At 45.1% G+C, this 18,213-nt stretch overlaps 2 non-coding genes across 2 annotated transcripts; both read right to left on the bottom strand.

The window, feature by feature from the left end:
- Positions 1 to 9,748: 9,748 nt before the first annotated feature.
- On the bottom strand, positions 9,749 to 9,820 carry TRNAD-GUC. The gene has a single exon. It is a non-coding gene; the product is annotated as a tRNA-Asp (tRNA).
- A 6,287-nt stretch (positions 9,821 to 16,107) lies between these two features.
- Positions 16,108 to 16,179, bottom strand: TRNAD-GUC. Its single transcript has one exon. It is a non-coding gene; the product is annotated as a tRNA-Asp (tRNA).
- Between the last annotated feature and the right edge of the window lie 2,034 nt (positions 16,180 to 18,213).

The raw sequence follows: 18,213 nt of genomic DNA, 5'->3' as shown, positions 1-18,213 counted from the left end.
ATTCAGAAAAGTTCAAGGCTTAGAGCTGTGGCACTTCTAAGCATGCTAGTGTAAGTTCTCTTCTCGCTTTCAGATGTCAGAGGGTAGTAGTTTTATTTGACTATGCATAGGATGTCTATGCATAGTACATATTTTAATTTAATGTGCGCTAAACCTGTAGCGAGTCTTTATTATTAAAGAGGGTTTTGTCAATGATGTGACTAGTTGCATTTGCTGGAAGTGATCTGGACTAAGAATAAAGTGGCTATCCTCTTTTGCGATTCGACGCTATTTTTTCGAGAAAACGCAAAGGACCTTTGCGTTTCATTTCATTGAAAAGGTAGAATTTGATTTACAAACCTCCTAAGAGGTGGGTTACAACAAGATGTAGGCTAACTTAGTGCACATCCCAGGTCGATGGCAAGACTACTCTAAGCCCTTTTGCGCCTGCTCTTGCCCAAATGCTGGCCTCGTCCTTGATCATGGAGACAAGGGTGTGGACAGAGGGCTAGCTTCCTTGGAAGTCATTACGATGTTTCCAAATCATCCAAGGGGTGTGAGAAGTGCTGCAGAGGCGAGTCCCTTGCGTAGCAGCTTGGGGGTCTGCTGTTTGTCCTGCAACCACCAGTCCATGAGGGTGTCCTCACCATTGGGTGCTCTTGCTTGTCATCTCGAGCCAAGCGAGCACTTCATGCCGGATGGTCTTGGTGAAAGGGCACTCGAGCATGAGATGGTGCATGGTTTCTGGTGCCTGGTCACATAGAGGGCAGTGTGTGTGGTGTTGCAAGCCGTGTCTTGCGAGGCGGTCCGCAGTCCAGCACCTGTCCAAGTTGGCAAGCTAGTGGAAGAATTTCACCCGCGGTGGTGCCCACGTAGGGGTGGAATTGAGCTGAGCCGAGCTGGCTCGAGGCTCGACAAGGCTCGCAGAAATTCGAGCCGAGCCAGGCTCGGCTTGGTGCAATCTGTGAATGGAAAAGTGGGCTCGAGGGTCGGCTCGTAGAGCTCGAGGCTCGGCTCGTCAGCTCGCGAGCCATTCACTAACCCCCCAAAATCACCTGCCCTCACACACGCACGCGAATCGCGATTCCGAATCCCCTGCGGCCCTGCCCCTGCCCTGCTCACGCGCGTGCGCCGCCACCCCGTGTCCCCGCCGTGGCACCACCGCGTAGGGGTGGACACAAAGCTCAAGGCTTGCGTCGGTAAGAGATTCCAGGAGTGGCAAGCGACTGATCCATGGAAGGTTGCCAGGTATGCAGAATGGGAAGTGTAGCTGCCATCATTCGTCCACCTCCATATAAGCTGGTCTGGCTTGTCGGTAAGAGCGGTGCTCTGGATAGTCAGCCAAAGCTGTAGGTATTGCCCAATCTCAGCGATGCCGAGAACGCCCTGTATATCTCTAGCCCAGCTGTTGCCAGTTAGGCCTGCTGTGATGGTCGTGGCCTTGCGTCGTCGCTTGGGGACGCAGCTGTATAACTGTGGCGCAAGCTCGCAGACCGCTTTACCTTGAATCCAGCGATCCTCCCAAAAGAGGGCTGCTATTTGCCCTGAGTTTTTTGCCATATTGATGCCAGTGCTGCTATTTATTTTTAAAATATGAGTTCTGACCCTAAACTGTCGCCTAATTGTTGCCTTACTTGGAACCTTAAACCCGATATTTTATTAGTGTGTTTTGGACCTCGATCTTGAGTTCTTGTTATTTAAAAAGCATTTGTCAGTAGTGCTGCTTGTTGCACTTTTTGTAGCTGATCTGGACTTGAATGATCCAAGTGGCTAAGGTCTATTGTGATTAGACACAATGTTTACCCTGATGAATTCATTTTGTTGCCTTATTGATGCCCGTCCTGCTGCTTATCTGGAAAGATGGATTTCTGCCACTAAAATGTTTCTGAATTGTTGTCTGAATTAGAAACTTTATCGAGCTTATTGATGCTTATTTGGTTCGAGTTACTTGCTTGCTGGGTATGAATGAATGAATAAAGAGTGATAGTTAAGATAAGTAATCTTTGTCTCGGAAATAAGCAATGACTGACTGACAGTGTTTAGCGACCTGTGCTCTCTGATGTTTGCTGCATGCATATCATAGGGCTGTTGTTACTTATCAAGTTATCATTGCCAATAATGTTTCTCTCGATATATTTCCTGTTTTTATTATTCACTATTTGCAGCCATACACTTTCTGATCATATGTTTATGCCAATTTCAAATTGTATTCATAAATGCTCAATCTGCTATAGACCTGACCATCATTTTTTGTTCTGTTCAATAGAAATGAGGACTTGGTGGGATCAGGAGAGGCCGGGGTAGCAGCTCGAACCTGTAGCTGCTGCGCACAGGCTGATGTATTGCTTGGAAGGAAGCTGGAAGACCCTTGGGACAAGCTCGGACGAACTTCCTTTCAAGCGCCTTGCAGAGCTCTGCATATATCTGGGTATGATGCATGTTGTGTTGTATGTCATTTCGTTGTGCTGTGCAACGAATTTTCCTTGTCTTTGGTGTTGTGGAAATTATCGTTGATTGAATCTTGCATGTCACATGGTTTGTTACTATTGCCTTAGTTGAAGTATATAGTTTGTTGTGCAGGTTTGAATGTCCAAAACACAGTCCAGTTCATGCCAAAATTTTGCACACCCTTGCTAATTGATTTTGATTAATTAAGTAGCTTAGTTACTGGTTTTATTTGTTAAAGGAAATTATGCCGATCATTGTAAATAAGTAGGAAATATAATTATAGTGTAATGTTTGTCTGGTATTGACATGCTAAAAGAACTTGCTAACTGTAGCTTCATTTTATTAATTATCATTGCTTCATATAACAGCAGCCATACACTTCTGATTATGTAATTCTGGTTGTGAGGCAATTTCTAACTTGTACATATGTCTGTGTTAGAGATCTTGACCACGGCGACGACTTGCTCCACTCGCAACGACGCTAAGGACAAGGACAACTACGATTCGTAGGAAGGTATATCTCGCTGTTTTTTCTGACAAGTTTGTGATTTTTGGTGCTGCCCATACTTTCAGATATTAGACTTTTGTTGCATTCATCGGGCTGCTATCATCATTGTTCACCTTTTCCTTTTAAATGTAAAATATGTTGTATGCATAGTCTAGATGTATGCAACTTGTTGAAACTTGTATGCTTACCCTGTGCCATGGATATGTGTCTTAGTGCACTTGAAAGTATGATTTCCTTGTCCTTTTTTGTTCAAGCTCTGCTTGCCATGGATGTGTGCTCTGTCCTTGCCTGTTGCTTCTAACCGCTGCGAATTCAGCTTGCTGGTTGGAGTGTTTGGTTTGGGTAACCTGAAGTTCTAGTTCTCATTGATCTCTTTTTAGTTGGTGATTGTTAGTGTTATCTTGCGACATAATAGCTCAATATTATGCTCTTCTTGATTAGTGGGTTCATACTTATTCTGTAGCTTATGAAAGCTCAAATATCGTGCATAGATCTGACCATCATGTGTTTCATGTTGTTCAAGGATACTGCAGAGGTTAACTATATGCTGCTGGAGACCCGATGCATCACCTGGGAACCTGGAAGACATGTTGCTACCACCTCTTTGTAGCAGCGGCTTTCTAGCACCTTGATTCTAAACACTTGGATGCCATGTAACGCATGAGCAGCCCAGGTTTTGGATCCGGAAGTATGTCCTAATGCAATGATCTTGTGTTGTATTAACCGTCCTATGATGGGATTGCAGAAACCTGCATGATGTGTATCAGCTTTGCCTTGCCGGTTGTTCGTTATTCGGCGTTGAGAAAATTCTGGTTGAGTGTATGTTGATATGTCACATGGGTTGGGACTATTGTTTTAGTTGTAGTCATTGCTTGGTGTGCAGGTTTGGATGTTCGAAAAAACAGTTAGGGTCATGCCAAAATTTTGGGCACCATGTAGCTGATTATAATTCCATGGTACCAAAGTAAAATATAGCAGATTCAAAGTCGGAATGATGTTGTTAGGTAGTCATGCAACACTGCTAGGTACTTGCCCGCTTGGGATGGGCCGGGTTCGAGAAGGCATAACCAGAAGACAGTGAAAGATAACATGTGCCCTTGAGAGCTTCCTCTTTCACTTGCATTCCTCCCTGGCAATTATCCAGACGAATCTGCAGCATTCAGCAAGAGAAACTCATCACAAACTTCTGCGAAGATTCTCATCCCCGGCACCTCCATTCTCCCTGCACTGCCCACGCCGCCACCCTGCCTCTCATGCAGCAGCGCATCATCTGGGCTGCTGCTTAGTGAATACTTTTTCTTTTCTTGTTGAAGCTCCTGTAAACAACACCAGGCAACAATAAATCAAAGAAGGTATCGATCTGCACATGAACAGTTTGGTTAGTCCCGATCAACGTGTAAAACAGCTAATGCTAATCTGGTCCATTCTTGAACCAAGCAGGTTTTATTCTGAAATGTAAGTTTCTCGATCGGTTGTTGATTCTGAATTTGCCGGCCAACATGCACGATCAGGTCAAGCGAACATGACATTGTGCACAATATATGAGGATAACCACCTAAGTGTGTATTTTCTTTGCACAACAGACGGGTTGAAAAAAGCATGGAAATCATATCCTGGCTAGTTTCATTTTCTTGCTGGAAATTCTAGAAACCACACAAGCAGAGAAGAAGTTTTAGAGAATCAGGTTCCTCCCGTTGTACGTGTCTACGTGATGTTAGTTCTAGTTCCAGTATGGAGGGGGTGTGTGTTTTTCTTCGAGATAAGGGATTTTCCCCGATTTCTATTACCAGAAATCATGTTTAGTACAGAAAGAAAGAAAGCAGAGAAATAAAAAACAAGAGAGCCAAGAGTCTCAAGAAAAAGTAACTATTCAACGACAAGTAACATGAGTTTTTTTCTAATTCTTGATTATGTGCCAACTTTTTTATCCTTCGTTTGTTTTATTATGTTCTTGTCTTCAGTTCATCAAGTCTCATGGGCCTCCATCCATGATTCGATTGGAACACTTTATTTGACAATTGCACGAATAATTTGGCTCCCAGCTAATCACATAGTGGTTTGTCTCTTTTACCTGTAAAACAGACAAAGTTGACAGCCAATGTTCCAATCATGTTAGTGATTACAGTTGGACTTTTAGGTGATATAGAGCGAAAGTAAGCATTATTCCTAGTCTTCCATATAGGTAAAAACATGCATTATTCGCAGTTCTAGTTCCACTGTGTACTTTCTCAAAACAAAAGTTCCAGTGTGTATCATAGGGCATTGATTAGTGTGATTGGAGGCTGGAGTCGATGGAAGACAGTAGTAGCGTGCCTGTCAGCACCGTCGCCTTCCTCAGGATTGCGGGACAAAGATGTTAGTGGGTGGGATAAAGAATCTGTTTTCAGTGTTCTTCTTATCAGAAGCCGGAGTCGATGAAGACAGTACTAGGGAGGCTGGAGTCTTGAGTTCAGTCCACCATCGGGGAAGAGGAAGCTGCTCGTTCTCCGTGTGGTGTTGCTAGGAGACAAAAGGGATGTGGACAGGATTGAAAACTCTAGCGATGTGAACGCGTGCTAGTGATTTAACGAGACATGTCACGCTATGGGATATGAACTCATGCTATAGTGATTTAGCGAGACAGGTGACCCTATGGGATCAGGGAAGGAGCTAGCCAATCGTCGCCACACCACGCCACGAAGAGTGCTCGCTGGCTGGCCTCTAAAAAATATCAAGTGTGTACCATAGGGCGTTGATGAAGACAATACTACCGTCACCGAGAGGCCGGCCGGAGTCGATGAAGACTGTAGTAGGGAGGATGTCGGTGACTAAATTAATCCTCGGGCTAGAGGTAGTCGGGGTACATCACCATCGCGACAATTAGCGTGCGAGCGCGCGTAGGTCGAGCAGCCGCCGGGAGCAAGTTCGTGTAGTGGTATTGGGAGACGGAAAGGATGTGTTAAGGATGGAAAACTAGGCTGGAAAGTCTCTCGGGCCTACAAACACCATCAAAGAACTTACCTGCACTATTGAATGCTGATTCAATTAGGCGGACTAGCTAGAAGAGAGAGGGGAGACTCCACGCTAGTGGGATGGAAGAACAAGACACGATCGAGTGGAGTGTATGGGATCGGGGAAGGAGCTTGCCGCTCGTCGCCACAACACACCACCAAGAGTGCTCGCCGGCTGGCCGGCATCGGGGAAGGAGCTCGGAGCTCGCCGCTCGTCGCCATGGATGAAGATGAAGGTACTAGCGGAGTCTATGGGATTAGGGAAGGAGCTCGGAACACGCCGCTCGTCGTCACACCACGCTACCAAGAGCGTTGGCTGGCTGGCAGGCATCGGGGAAGGAGCTCACATCTCCTCTCCTCGCTGCTCGTCGCCACACCACGCCACCAAGAGCGCTCGCCGGACAGCCTCGCTTATCCTCTCCTCTGCCAATAAGCGGGCATGCGCGTGTAGGCCGAGCAGCCGTCCACATCGGGGAAGAAGAGCGGCCTGGTCTGGCAAGTTCATCGGGTGAAGGAGCTCGTCGCCACACCATGCCACGAAGAGTGCTCGCTAGCTGGACGGCATCAGGGAAGGAGCTCTCCTCTACTCTCCACACCACACCACGAAGAGCGCTCGCTGTCCGGCATCACCTCCCCATCCCTCTCCTCTCCTCTCCTCGCCAAAGTCCAAAGTCACAAGTCACGCACGCGATGCCGCCCGCGGCGGTAACAATGGTCTCGTACTTATAGCGAGTGAAAGGTTCGGATTTTTAAGAACAAGAGCGGGAAACTAAATGAGCTTTGTTCTCTGTGAAGTATTAGCAGCTGGATGGATGATTGAGATGTTGCACGCCACAGATCGGTGATGTGGACTCACCAAAATAATCAAAAGCATTGTAAACGATGGGATAGATTGGATACCGTGCGGTTGTTAATTAATGGCGGGGGCACAAAATTTCTGGACTATGTTCACTTCGCATACCTTTTCTTGTTGGTCAGAATAGCAATGCAAACGTACCCCCAAGTCTATTCTTTTTGTTTCCTTCAAAAAAAAGTCTATTCTTTTATCAAGAGAACAGCCAGGACAAGTAATACAAAAAGATTCTACATGGTATGCATGATTTTTACTATCACAATCTAATATAAAAAATGACAGTTTTAGGTAACAACTGATTTTATTTGAACTGATAGCAGTCTGTTTAACTAGTGCATTCAAACACTGATTTCATTCAAACACGCATCGTGGTGGTGTTGGTGCATTTTGAGTATATTGCACTTCCTCTCCAACAACTGGAGCATTTAGACTTGGAATTTCTTGGCCTTGTTGTTGATCACAATCTACAAACAAGTGGTAGTGCGCATTACGTCATAATGTGCTATAGCTACATCTTATTATGGACCTGCCCCTGACATTTCCATCTACATTCATAGTTATTGTCCAGAAGTAGTAGCTTCATTAATTTCTCCGTTTCTTCTTGTAGCTCTTCCCCTCCCTTGTCCATTGTCCTTGTCCTGTAACTCTTTAGCTGCTATTAGCATTTGAAGTTCTTGATGCTATTCCTCTCCCGCTGACAGTAACATGCAGTACTCACTCACTACAAAAGAAAGGGGTTCATTAGCAACGAATTTCTCTGGCAATTGTGGTAAAGGGTGACCAATCTATCATGTTTTTGGTTGGTTACATGGTTGATTGTAAACCTTTTTCTTGTTTCGGCAACCCTCTACCACTACAGATTTGGGAAAATATGGTAGATGCTCGGCCGGAGCATGGTAGGTATCATTTTTCGATTGTGCGTGCGATTTTGACTCTGATCAACACATTTGGGTCTTTTAAAGCTTCCAGGGCCGAAATGGCCGTGTCTCTAGCGAACTTTTTATGAGCTAGGCCCGCTATTTTGACCTATTTGACGTTGCTCGATGCATCCATTTATGATTTGGCTAATGGATCCTGGATGTCAGCGCCTCTTTACAAGAAACATGTGCTATGGCTGTAGCAGGAGCCGAAGCTTCCGAGGCTGCCGGGGCTGGCTTATTGGAGCTCGTCCTGTCCTTCTTTGGAGGAGGTTCTATGAAGCCTTCATCACTACAAGTATGTAAATTAGATAAAATGGAGCTGAATACAGATGAAATCTATCAAGATCAAACTTTGGAGTAAGTAGAGAAGACTTACAGATCAAAAAGATCATCTTCGTCGGCAAAACCGCCAGACGATCTCTTTGAGGGTAGCACGTTGGCCTTCTCCGCAGCTGCATCAACAAAGGCATCACGATCAGCATCATCGTCATGGATCGACTCCGCCGTATCACTTGTATCATCAGCAAGGGATTTAGGATCTATGGAAAAAGCTTTGGGATTCATCGGATCATTGTCTTCATCTTACGGATTTACATTTTCTTCAGTACGGGGTTCTACAGGAATGGAAGAATTTTTTTCTTCAAGATTGTTATCTGACATATCTTGAAAAGGTTAGGGAGCTATCAGGATCTTTCGAAAGAATTAAGTAAGGATAATGAAAAATATAAGTTTGGAAGCAAAAAACTTAATGCAAATACAAAGGGGAAATTACCTCGTTCGGCGGATGGTCGGCATCGAAAGGCATTTGGAGAGATAGAAGCGGAATCGAGTCTTCTTGACTAAAAGAGTCAAACGCCTAACTTCATCAAGCAGTTCTTTCTCGGATAGTTCATCAACGTTCACTCTGGTCTCGTCCTTTGGACCTGAATACAACCACATCGGGTGGGCCCTAGACATAATCGGCTGGACTCGACGTTTTAGGAAAACGGCGGCTATCTCGGTACCTATCATGGTTTGGCCATCGGATTCTTTGATTCGAAGAACTCTCTTGGATAATTTATCGACTGTTGGTTTCTCTTCGGGTGGAAGAGTATTCTTCCAAGATCTCCTGGGCACGGCCTCAAAAACATCGGTAAATCGTGGAAGTTGCGTGTCGGCTGTTGATGAATCTTTGATATAGAACCACTTGAACCTCCATCCTTGGACAGATTCCCTCATTGGAAAATTGAAGCAATTGACCTCTTTGCGGACGACGAATCCAACTCCGCCGGTGACCATTGTACAAATTATCCACCGGATTGCATCGCAAGACAAGCCGTCCAACAAAAACCTGTGAACCTAGTGCTCCCCTGCAATTCATCCTACCTCCTTATAGAGAGTTTGTGGCGCTGCTACACCTCCTGCTCCCTCGCCAACAGTCAAAGCTAAAGCTTGGCAGGATAGCTTTGCCGCTGGCATGCACACCGCTTGCAAAACCGAAGTTTGACACCCAAAGTCCATCCGAATTCCCATGCCTTATAGCAAGGTATATATTTATCATCATCCATTTGAATCTCCTCCCTATATGTTCACCTCGCACTCTACAAACTGTTTATCAACAAAAAAAAAATAGTAGGGAGAAGATCTATGCAAGTGATTATACGGAATCACAATATTATGTATCACATTGTTTCGTAATATAAGACGTTTGTAGCAAAATATATATTTTTCCTAACGAGGGTCGGTCCAAGAGGGACCTAGAAGCTTTCATTCAGCGGTGGCAAGACAAGACTTATAAAAAGAACCAAAAGAAAGATGAAAATTAAAATGAAGTCCAAACAAATAGTATTGAGGACCCTAAAAGTATAGAACGGAGGTAGTAGTCACTATTCATTCTTGGAGCTCGGACGAGGGCCCGAAGAAGTTGCTGGCTGAGCATTAGGGAGTGGACGATGTCCATGCATAAAAAAACTGGAAATCGCCGAAGAGGGCCAAAAGAAAGATGAAAAAAACTGCTGGATGGGCTTTAGAGGGCGGAGGACGACGTCCATGCAAGTAAAAAATTATAAATCGCCGTTGCCGGGGATCGAACCCGGGTCACCCGCGTGACAGGCGGGAATACTTACCACTATACTACAACGACTTTGATGATGGAAAATATATGTACCGTTATTTATCGTGGTATTGCGTATGACGCCTGAATCAGTTCCTCATATCATGTTTCTTTAAGTACCTAGCTTCTACATCCAGAGCTTTCAGAACTCATCACTGATCAGCATATTCATGTCGATCATTGCAGTCGTCATCTCGTCCAATGAACTGCGTAAAAGTCACTGGTCCGTCGTGCCTGCGTACCCATGTCCAGTTACAAGTTGGTCGATCTATCAGTTTCAACACAATAGTATCCCTGTCTACAGACTACGGATGGTTAGCAAAACATCATAACACATAAACACGTGGAAGCGGTACGGTACTGCGACCCAAGATCAGCAAAGCCCACCATAATCCGCTGCCCTGCAAAGCAGTTGACCGTCGTTTTGATTTTCCGTTTACGTCAGGTTTGAACACCCAAGACGATTACAGAATGAGGGCATCTCCAGCGGCGCGACGCATTTTAGTGTCCGCGCGCGTCCGTTTGCGTCGCGCAGCGGACGCTGAAATGACCGTTTTCGTCCGCGTGTCCGTTTACGTCTGGGGTTGGCTCCAGCGGCCCGACGCATTTTTTTTCTCTTTTTCATTTCAACATACTTCCAAATATTACAAATTGGAAGATTATTCAGCAAGAGAAACTCATCACAAACTTCTGCGAAGATTCTCATCCCCGGCACCTCCATTCTCCCTGCACTGCCCACGCCGCCACCCTGCCTCTCATGCAGCAGCGCATCATCTGGGCTGCTGCTTAGTGAATACTTTTTCTTTTCTTGTTGAAGCTCCTGTAAACAACACCAGGCAACAATAAATCAAAGAAGGTATCGATCTGCACATGAACAGTTTGGTTAGTCCCGATCAACGTGTAAAACAGCTAATGCTAATCTGGTCCATTCTTGAACCAAGCAGGTTTTATTCTGAAATGTAAGTTTCTCGATCAGTTGTTGATTCTGAATTTGCCGGCCAACATGCACAGTCAGGTCAAGCGAACATGACATTGTGCACAATATATGAGGATAACCACCTAAGTGTGTATTTTCTTTGCACAACAGACGGGTTGAAAAAAGCATGGAAATCATATCCTGGCTAGTTTCATTTTCTTGCTGGAAATTCTAGAAACCACACAAGCAGAGAAGAAGTTTTAGAGAATCAGGTTCCTCCCATTGTACGTGTCTACGTGATGTTAGTTCTAGTTCCAGTATGGAGGGGGTGTGTGTTTTTCTTCGAGATAAGGCATTTTCCCCGATTTCTATTACCAGAAATCATGTTTAGTACAGAAAGAAAGAAAGCGAGAGAAATAAAAAACAAGAGAGCCAAGAGTCTCAAGAAAAAGTAACTATTCAACGACAAGTAACATGAGTTTTTTTCTAATTCTTGATTATGTGCCAACTTTTTTATCCTTCGTTTGTTTTATTATGTTCTTGTCTTCAGTTCATCAAGTCTCATGGGCCTCCATCCATGATTCGATTGGAACACTTTATTTGACAATTGCACGAATAATTTGGCTCCCCGACTAATCACATAGTGGTTTGTCTCTTTTACCTGTAAAACGGACAAAGTTGACGGCCAATGTTCCAATCATGTTAGTGATTACAGTTGGACTTTTAGGTGATATAGAGCGAAAGTAAGCATTATTCCTAGTCTTCCATATAGGTAAAAACATGCATTATTCGCAGTTCTAGTTCCACTGTGTACTTTCTCAAAACAAAAGTTCCAGTGTGTATCATAGGGCATTGATTAGTGTGATTGGAGGCTGGAGTCGATGGAAGACAGTAGTAGCGTGCCTGTCAGCACCGTTGCCTTCCTCAGGATTGCGGGACAAAAATGTTAGTGGGTGGGATAAAGATCTGTTTTCAGTGTTCTTCTTATCAGAAGCCGGAGTCGATGAAGACAGTACTAGGGAGGCTGGAGTCTTGAGTTCAGTCCACCATCGGGGAAGAGGAACTGTCTGTTCTCCGTGTGGTGTTGCTAGGAGACAAAAGGGATGTGGACAGGATTGAAAACTCTAGCGATGTGAACGCGTGCTAGTGATTTAACGAGACATGTCACGCTATGGGATATGAACTCATGCTATAGTGATTTAGCGAGACAGGTGACCCTATGGGATCAGGGAAGGAGCTAGCCAATCGTCGCCACACCACGCCACGAAGAGTGCTCGCTGGCTGGCCTCTAAAAAATATCAAGTGTGTACCATAGGGCGTTGATGAAGACAATACTACTGTCACCAGAGGCCGGCCGGAGTCGATGAAGACTGTAGTAGGGAGGATGTCAGTGACTAAATTAATCCTCGGGCTAGAGGTAGTCAGGGTACATCACCATCGCGACAATTAGCGTGCAGGCGCGCGTAGGTCGAGCAGCCGCCGGGAGCAAGTTCGTGTAGTGGTATTGGGAGACGGAAAGGATGTGTTAAGGATGGAAAACTAGACTGGAAAGTCTCTCAGGCCTACAAACACCATCAAAGAACTTACCTGCACTATTGAATACTGATTCAATTAGGCAGACTAGCTAGAAGAGAGAGGGGAGACTCCACGCTAGTGGGATGGAAGAACAAGACACGATCGAGTGGAGTGTATGGGATCAGGGAAGGAGCTTGCCGCTCGTCGCCACAACACACCACCAAGAGTGCTCGCCGGCTGGCCGGCATCGGGGAAGGAGCTCGGAGCTCGCCGCTCGTCGCCATGGATGAAGATGAAGGTACTAGCGGAGTCTATGGGATTAGGGAAGGAGCTCGGAACACGCCGCTCGTCGCCACACCACGCTACCAAGAGCGTTGGCTGGCTGGCTGGCATCGGGGAAGGAGCTCACATCTCCTCTCCTCGCTGCTCGTCGCCACACCACGCCACCAAGAGCGCTCGCCGGACAGCCTCGCTTATCCTCTCCTCTGCCAATAAGCGGGCATGCGCGTGTAGGCCGAGCAGCCGTCCACATCGGGGAAGAAGAGCGGCCTGGTCTGGCAAGTTCATCGGGTGAAGGAGCTCGTCGCCACACCATGCCACGAAGAGTGCTCGCTAGCTGGACGGCATCAGGGAAGGAGCTCTCCTCTACTCTCCACACCACACCACGAAGAGCGCTCGCTGTCCGGCATCACCTCCCCATCCCTCTCCTCTCCTCTCCTCGCCAAAGTCCAAAGTCACAAGTCACGCACGCGATGCCGCCCGCGGCGGTAACAATGGTCTCGTACTTATAGCGAGTGAAAGGTTCGGATTTTTAAGAACAAGAGCGGGAAACTAAATGAGCTTTGTTCTCCGTGAAGTATTAGCAGCTGGATGGATGATTGAGATGTTGCACGCCACGGATCGGTGATGTGGACTCACCAAAATAATCAAAAGCATTGTAAACGATGGGATAGATTGGATACCGTGCGGTTGTTAATTAATGGCGGGGGCACAAAATTTCTGGACTATGTTCACTTCGCATACCTTTTCTTGTTGGTCAGAATAGCGATGCAAACGTACCCCCAAGTCTATTCTTTTTGTTTCCTTCAAAAAAAAGTCTATTCTTTTATCAAGAGAACAGCCAGGACAAGTAATACAAAAAGATTCTACATGGTATGCATGATTTTTACTATCACAATCTAATATAAAAAATGACAGTTTTAGGTAACAACTGATTTTATTTGAACTGATAGCAGTCTGTTTAACTAGTGCATTCAAACACTGATTTCATTCAAACACGCATCGTGGTGGTGTTGGTGCATTTTGAGTATATTGCACTTCCTCTCCAACAACTGGAGCATTTAGACTTGGAATTTCTTGGCCTTGTTGTTGATCACAATCTACAAACAAGTGGTAGTGCGCATTACGTCATAATGTGCTATAGCTACATCTTATTATGGACCTGCCCCCGACATTTCCATCTACATTCATAGTTATTGTCCAGAAGTAGTAGCTTCATTAATTTCTCCGTTTCTTCTTGTAGCTCTTCCCCTCCCTTGTCCATTGTCCTTGTCCTGTAACTCTTTAGCTGCTATTAGCATTTGAAGTTCTTGATGCTATTCCTCTCCCGCTGACAGTAACATGCAGTACTCACTCACTACAAAAGAAAGGGGTTCATTAGCAACGAATTTCTCTGGCAATTGTGGTAAAGGGTGACCAATCTATCATGTTTTTGGTTGGTTACATGGTTGATTGTAAACCTTTTTCTTGTTTCGGCAGCCCTCTACCACTACAGATTTGGGAAAATATGGTAGATGCTCGGCCGGAGCATGGTAGGTATCATTTTTCGATTGTGCGTGCGATTTTGACTCTGATCAACACATTTGGGTCTTTTAAAGCTTCCAGGGCCGAAATGGCCGTGTCTCTAGCGAACTTTTTATGAGCTAGGCCCGCTATTTTGACCTATTTGACGTTGCTCGATGCATCCATTTATGATTTGGCTAATGGATCCTGGATGTCAGCGCCTCTTTACAAGAAACATGTGCTATGGCTGTAGCAGGAGCCGAAGCTTCCGAGGCTGCCGGGGCTGGCTTATTGGAGCTCGTCCTGTCCTTCTTTGGAGGAGGTTCTATGAAGCCTTCATCACTACAAGTATGTAAATTAGATAAAATGGAGCTGAATACAGATGAAATCTATCAAGATCAAACTTTGGAGTAAGTAGAGAAGACTTACAGATCAAAAAGATCATCTTCGTCGGCAAAACCGCCAGACGATCTCTTTGAGGGTAGCACGTTGGCCTTCTCCGCAGCTGCATCAACAAAGGCATCACGATCAGCATCATCGTCATGGATCGACTCCGCCGTATCACTTGTATCATCAGCAAGGGATTTAGGATCTATGGAAAAAGCTTTGGGATTCATCGGATCATTGTCTTCATCTTCTGGATTTACATTTTCTTCAGTACGGGGTTCTACAGGAATGGAAGAATTTTTTTCTTCAAGATTGTTATCTGACATATCTTGAAAAGGTTAGGGAGCTATCAGGATCTTTCGAAAGAATTAAGTAAGGATAATGAAAAATATAAGTTTGGAAGCAAAAAACTTAATGCAAATACAAAGGGGAAATTACCTCGTTCGGCGGATGGTCAGCATCGAAAGGCATTTGGAGAGATAGAAGCGGAATCGAGTCTTCTTGACTAAAAGAGTCAAACGCCTAACTTCATCAAGCAGTTCTTTCTCGGATAGTTCATCAACGTTCACTCTGGTCTCGTCCTTTGGACCTGAATACAACCACATCGGGTGGGCCCTAGACATAATCGGCTGGACTCGACGTTTTAGGAAAACGGCGGCTATCTCGGTACCTATCATGGTTTGGCCATCGGATTCTTTGATTCGAAGAACTCTCTTGGATAATTTATCGATCGTTGGTTTCTCTTCGGGTGGAAGAGTATTCTTCCAAGATCTCCGGGCACGGCCTCAAAAACATCGGTAAATCGTGGAAGTTGCGTGTCGGCTGTTGATGAATCTTTGATATAGAACCACTTGAACCTCCATCCTTGGACAGATTCCCTCATTGGAAAATTGAAGCAATTGACCTCTTTGCGGACGACGAATCCAACTCCGCCGGTGACCATTGTACAAATTATCCACCGGATTGCATCGCAAGACAAGCCGTCCAACAAAAACCCGTGAACCTAGTGCTCCCCTGCAATTCATCCTACCTCCTTATAGAGAGTTTGTGGCGCTGCTACACCTCCTGCTCCCTCGCCAACGAGTCAAAGCTAAAGCTTGGCAGGGATAGCTTTGCCGGCGGCATGCACACCGCTTGCAAAACCGAAGTTTGACACCCAAAGTCCATCCGAATTCCCATGCCTTATAGCAAGGTATATATTTATCATCATCCATTTGAATCTCCTCCCTATATGTTCACCTCGCACTCTACAAACTGTTTATCAACAAAAAAAAAATAGTAGGGAGAAGATCTATGCAAGTGATTATACGGAATCACAATATTATGTATCACATTGTTTCGTAATATAAGACGTTTGTAGCAAAATATATATTTTTCCTAACAGGGGTCGGTCCAAGAGGGACCTAGAAGCTTTCATTCAGCGGTGGCAAGACAAGACTTATAAAAAGAACCAAAAGAAAGATGAAAATTAAAATGAAGTCCAAACAAATAGTATTGAGGACCCTAAAAGTATAGAACGGAGGTAGTAGTCACTATTCATTCTTGGAGCTCGGACGAGGGCCCGAAGAAGTTGCTGGCTGAGCATTAGGGAGTGGACGATGTCCATGCATAAAAAAACTGGAAATCGCCGAAGAGGGCCAAAAGAAAGATGAAAAAAACTGCTGGATGGGCTTTAGAGGGCGGAGGACGACGTCCATGCAAGTAAAAAATTATAAATCGCCGTTGCCGGGGATCGAACCCGGGTCACCCGCGTGACGGGCGGGAATACTTACCACTATACTACAACGACTTTGATGATGGAAAATATATGTACCGTTATTTATCGTGGTATTGCGTATGACGCCTGAATCAGTTCCTCATATCATGTTTCTTTAAGTACCTAGCTTCTACATCCAGAGCTTTCAGAACTCATCACTGATCAGCATATTCATGTCGATCATTGCGGTCGTCATCTCGTCCAATGAACTGCGTAAAAGTCACTGGTCCGTCGTGCCTGCGTACCCATGTCCGAGTTACAAGTTGGTCGATCTATCGGTTTCAACACAATAGTATCCCTGTCTACGGACTACGGATGGTTAGCAAAACATCATAACACATAAACACGTGGAAGCGGTACGGTGCTGCGACCCAAGATCAGCAAAGCCCACCATAATCCGCTGCCCCGCAAAGCGATTGACCGTCGTTTTGATTTTCCGTTTACGTCAGGTTTGAACACCCAAGACGATTACGAGAATGAGGGCATCTCCAGCGGCGCGACGCATTTTAGTGTCCGCGCGCGTCCGTTTGCGTCGCGCAGCGGACGCTGAAATGACCGTTTTCGTCCGCGTGTCCGTTTACGTCTGGGGTTGGCTCCAGCGGCCCGACGCATTTTTTTTCTCTTTTTCATTTCAACATACTTCCAAATATTACAAATTGGAAGATTATTCAGCAAGAGAAACTCATCACAAACTTCTGCGAAGATTCTCATCCCCGGCACCTCCATTCTCCCTGCACTGCCCACGCCGCCACCCTGCCTCTCATGCAGCAGCGCATCATCTGGGCTGCTGCTTAGTGAATACTTTTTCTTTTCTTGTTGAAGCTCCTGTAAACAACACCAGGCAACAATAAATCAAAGAAGGTATCGATCTGCACATGAACAGTTTGGTTAGTCCCGATCAACGTGTAAAACAGCTAATGCTAATCTGGTCCATTCTTGAACCAAGCAGGTTTTATTCTGAAATGTAAGTTTCTCGATCAGTTGTTGATTCTGAATTTGCCGGCCAACATGCACAGTCAGGTCAAGCGAACATGACATTGTGCACAATATATGAGGATAACCACCTAAGTGTGTATTTTCTTTGCACAACAGACGGGTTGAAAAAAGCATGGAAATCATATCCTGGCTAGTTTCATTTTCTTGCTGGAAATTCTAGAAACCACACAAGCAGAGAAGAAGTTTTAGAGAATCAGGTTCCTCCCATTGTACGTGTCTACGTGATGTTAGTTCTAGTTCCAGTATGGAGGGGGTGTGTGTTTTTCTTCGAGATAAGGCATTTTCCCCGATTTCTATTACCAGAAATCATGTTTAGTACAGAAAGAAAGAAAGCAGAGAAATAAAAAACAAGAGAGCCAAGAGTCTCAAGAAAAAGTAACTATTCAACGACAAGTAACATGAGTTTTTTTCTAATTCTTGATTATGTGCCAACTTTTTTATCCTTCGTTTGTTTTATTATGTTCTTGTCTTCAGTTCATCAAGTCTCATGGGCCTCCATCCATGATTCGATTGGAACACTTTATTTGACAATTGCACGAATAATTTGGCTCCCCAGCTAATCACATAGTGGTTTGTCTCTTTTACCTGTAAAACAGACAAAGTTGACAGCCAATGTTCCAATCATGTTAGTGATTACGGTTGGACTTTTAGGTGATATAGAGCGAAAGTAAGCATTATTCCTAGTCTTCCATATAGGTAAAAACATGCATTATTCGCAGTTCTAGTTCCACTTGTGTACTTTCTCAAAACAAAAGTTCCGAGTGTGTATCATAGGGCATTGATTAGTGTGATTGGAGGTTGGAGTCGATGGAAGACAAAAATTTTCCTACGCGAACACGAAATCCAAGCCAAGATGCAATCTAGAGAGACGGTAGCAGCGAGGAAGTTATCGAGTCTCACCCTTGAAAGAGATTCCAAAGCCTACAAGATGAGGCTCTTGTTGCTGCGGTAGACGTTCACTTGCCGCTTGCAAGCGCGTAGAAGATCTTGATCACGATCGGTTCCGGCGCCACGGAAGCGGGCGGCACCTCGTACTCGGTCACGCGTTCGGTTGTTGATGAAGGCGACGTC

This window comes from Lolium rigidum, chromosome 5, assembly GCF_022539505.1.
Source record: "Lolium rigidum isolate FL_2022 chromosome 5, APGP_CSIRO_Lrig_0.1, whole genome shotgun sequence".
Lineage (NCBI taxonomy): Eukaryota > Viridiplantae > Streptophyta > Magnoliopsida > Poales > Poaceae > Lolium > Lolium rigidum.
Note: the sequence above shows the minus strand (reverse complement) of the source record. Positions and strands in the feature narration are given on the sequence as shown.